This window comes from Chelonoidis abingdonii, chromosome 1, assembly GCF_003597395.2.
Source record: "Chelonoidis abingdonii isolate Lonesome George chromosome 1, CheloAbing_2.0, whole genome shotgun sequence".
NCBI lineage: Eukaryota > Metazoa > Chordata > Testudines > Testudinidae > Chelonoidis > Chelonoidis abingdonii.
In genome coordinates, this window is record NC_133769.1 from 49,754,280 (window position 1) to 49,758,471 (window position 4,192).

Here is a 4,192-nt window from a genome sequence, read left to right on the forward strand (position 1 = left end):
GTTGTTTCCCGGGCCCAAAATCAGCGTTCAATGACTAGAACCTGCCCCATTACCAGCAGGATCTCCAAAGTGCAGGGGCCTGCAGTTTTGAGATAATTCTATGTCTATGTCCTCATCACTCTCGTCGCCGCGCTGCCGTAGCCGCCGCCGCCGCCTCGTCTGGCTTTGCAGGTCCTGGTTCAGCACAGACTGCACGAGAATGCGCGAGGTGTTTACAACGTCCACGATTGCGGTATTGATCTGAGCAGGGTCCATGCTTGCTGTGCTATGGCGTTTGCACAGTTCACCCAGGAAAAAAGGCACAAAATGGTTGTCTGCTGTTTTCACGAAGGGAGGGGTGAGGCTGTACCCAGAACCACCCGCGACAATGATTTTTGCCCCATCAGGCACTGGGCTCTCAACCCAGAATTCCAAGGGGAAGAGGAGACTGCGGGAACTATGGGATAGCTACTGAATAGCTACCCACAGTGCAACGCTGCAGAAATCGACGCTAGCCTCGGATCATCGACGCACACCGCCAAATTAATGTGCCTAGTGTGGCTGCGTGCAATCGACTTTATAATCTGTTTTATAAAACCGGTTTATGTAAAATTGGAATAATCCCGTAGTGTAGACGTACCCTAGGAATCAAACAGCAGACTGTTTCCTTGCTTAATATTCCATGTCTTTTTTTTTCCCAGCTAGGATTCTATCCAAAAAGCTGTTTCCCAGCTCTCTCTCTCTCTCTCAAGGTCACATTACAAGTGCTTCTCTGGCTGTTCTTGGCTTCCTGTTACCTTCTCAGTACTTCTACGGTGTTTCTGGCTGGGTCGGTTCCCAGATACACAGCTGCACCAAAACTAAATGCTCAGGTCTCAGAGAAACTCCTCCACTCACTAAGCTTAGCTCCTAACTCGCTTTGCATGGACTGTGTTTTGGGTAGCAGCTCCTATTGTTTCAGCTATCTTAAGTTCAAAAGTAGCTTAACTGCTTATATTTATCTTGTATAAAGGGAAGCTATTATGCCCACCATCTTCAACGGTGTTTCATCCAACCCCCATCATAAGATAATTGCTCCCGCCAAAGGCTCCATATAGTATTGTTGCAGGGGCCTACCTTGCTTTTGTACCATGTAATGTGGTGCAGGATAACAACTCCTCAGCTCAAATATTTTTGTCCAGGAGACTGACAGCAAATACCACTTTTACACCTCTAAATAGAAAAAGTTTCTGACTTTGTCATCTTTCAACTGCCTCCTCTTCAGCCCTCTCAACCGCAACAGAATACAGGTCAGTAAAAAAGTGACTAACAGCCAAGTTCTTTTGCAGTTCATGTGTCCTTAACCCACACCAAGACTCAAATTTGACAGGTTGACCTGGAGCATATACCCACTCTGCATTTCCTCCCTTCAATTCTTTCCTTTACAGATAATTTGCCACATTTGCCAAAGAGCATGGTGTGATGGAGATAATCCAGTTCAAAACACAGTCCACCTCCACTCTCTCCCCTTCCTCCCCCATGTCTTCTCCAGGGATAGCTCTCCTGCATTACAGCCCAGGGTAGAGATGAATTCTTTATCAAGAATAGGAGCCACTGAAGTACCAAACCAGTATAGAGGGAGATGTTTCTAAACACATTTCTTTCCTCCTGTACTTCTCAAATAGGAGTAGTGAAGTACTTTCAGCTTATTTTAGTTGAAGTTTAGCTTTTCCTGCCTCTGAAAATCTTAAAATAAAACTTTTAAATGACAAAGAGCTGTGTGTGGGGATGGGGTAAGGAAAGTTTGAATGACCAACCTGATTCACTGCTTCTATGAAATTTTCAAGCAGCTTTATAAAAGGATGGCTATTATGTTAGATGCCTGCTTGCCTCCACTAAGCCCAGGACATTGGAGGCCTGATTATGCTCTCACTAATTTAGGCTATGGCTACACTACGGCTTAGGTTGATACAATTTATGTCACTCAGGGGTATCAATAAGCCACCCCCATGAGTGACATATGGTACACGAAGCTAAGCGCTGGTGTGGACAGCACTAGGTCAGCTGGAAAGCTTCTCCCACCGTCATAGCAACTGCCGCTCATTGGGGTGGATTAATTAAGTCAACAGGAGAGCTTCTGCCTGTCGGCTTAGAGTGTCTGCACTAGCGGCACTACAGCAGTAAGGTCTGTAGCGTAGCCATAGCCTAAGTCAACCTTTTGGACTGGAATGGTGAATTTTACTAGTTACCATACAAAAATGCTAATGACATACCTGATATTTTTTCTTCTAGGTTGGATTATGGGTTTGTCCTTTTCTTTAAAATTTCATGCACTGAGTTACAACTTTAGTAGTACTCAGGTCTGTATTTAAGGCTATTGGTCTGTCATTATGGAACTAAGTTTAGGTTGTTGGTTCAATAAAACATCCCTCCCCATATTACACTTCAGTTTCTACCCCCTAATGCTCAGGTAACAAGCACAAGCAAACTGGAGGTGATGGCTTATTTCTTGTTAGTTGGTCATCTCACAATGGTGGTTTACCTGACATAATTCTCATTTTGCTTTAACAGTCATTTTAGTCTGTTAAAACAATCTTCAATATGTGACAGCATTACTAAAATTAAAAGTAATATTTATACATTTCAGTATTGGAGATTACATATTTCAAAACAAGGTATTCTTAGCAATTCTTACTGAGTAGAAACTTAAAGAATTGCAATTGTAATGAGCTCTAACAATAGTCCATATATTCACCAATAGAAACGCTCATTTCTTTCAGTAGTAAAATACAAATCCAACTGAACACCATGAATTTATGAGTCATACTTTGCTTCCGTCAACAGATGTACAAGCTACAGGTTAGCTGAGAATTATTTGATTTCTTTTCACTGAGTGATTTCAAACTAGAACTGTTCAGATTCTAAATCTCGCATGCTCCTCTGGACCCAACCATTTGGAAAAAAACACCACCACAAGAACGGACTTGCAGTTGCATAGTTTCAGCTTAGCAAGGAAAGACAAGTGTGAGAAAAGCCATTATTATACTTGAAATTTTGTTACTTTATCTGACTAAACTAAGTTATAGATACAAATTTCTAGCCAAGAATGGAATTAACACTTTTTTTTTTTTAAAGTCTCCCCAGCCACACTTAAGCTTGTCTGAAGTGCAGGTTCTCCTTTGTCCCATAACACTTGGATCTGATCATATTCTTTTTCCATCCCACCAGGGCCACCCAGAGGATTCAGGGGGGCCTGGGGCAAAGCAATTTCAGGGGCCCCTTCCATTAAAAAAAATTGCAATACTATATGATATTCTTGTGGGGGCCCCTGTGGGGCTCAGCACAAATTGCCCCACTTGCTCCGCATCCATGTGCAGCCCTGGGAAAATAAACCTTCTGCATCTCGGTACAAAGCCAGTTTTGAGAAACCTTGTAAAGAAGTTATCACTGGTTCTCAGCATCAGCTAGTGCTAAAAGGCAATAAAGCTCAGTAAAAGCGTTGGACAAATATTTTCCGTCAAAACTTTTTCTGGATCAAAAACTAGGGGTTTTAAAAAGCAGAAAAAAAATAATGGACAAAGTCTGCTTTCCTTCAAAATTTGTTGAGGTTTTTTTAATTGAAAAGCTGAAAATTAGTCTGCCAAAACCCAAATATGGTTTGGGGTTTCAGAAGCGTGGGGCCAAATATTTGCTGCTTGCTGTGTTTGATTGTTTAAAGAAACAATAAAAAAATTCTGCTTAAAAAAAATTCAAAACTTTTTAACTACCTCAGCTTGTGATCAAATGCCTGAGCCCATCCAGTCAGAGATTTTTCCAGGTTTCTGATACTCTGCTGGCTTCCTTGACTCTCATCTTTCTCCATAAGTTTGGGTTCATTTAGATTAGAACAGCCATACTGGGTCAAACCAAAGGTCCATCCAGCCCAGTATCCTGTCTACCGACAATGGCCAATGCCATGTGCCCCAGAGGGAGTAAACCTAAAGGTAATGATCAAATGATCTCTCTCCATCCATCCATCTCCACCCTCTGACAAACAGAGGCTAGGGACACCATTCCTTACCCATCCTGGCTAATAGCCATTAATGGACTTAACCTCCATGCATTTATCTGTTTCCTAGAGATTGGCTCCATGGGGTTCCTCACAAACTGGAGACGGTTACTGTGGGTTTGTCTTTAGTATAGCTTATGTACATACTCCACGAACTGAGCATTTGAGCTTGTTCCAGAATCTGGG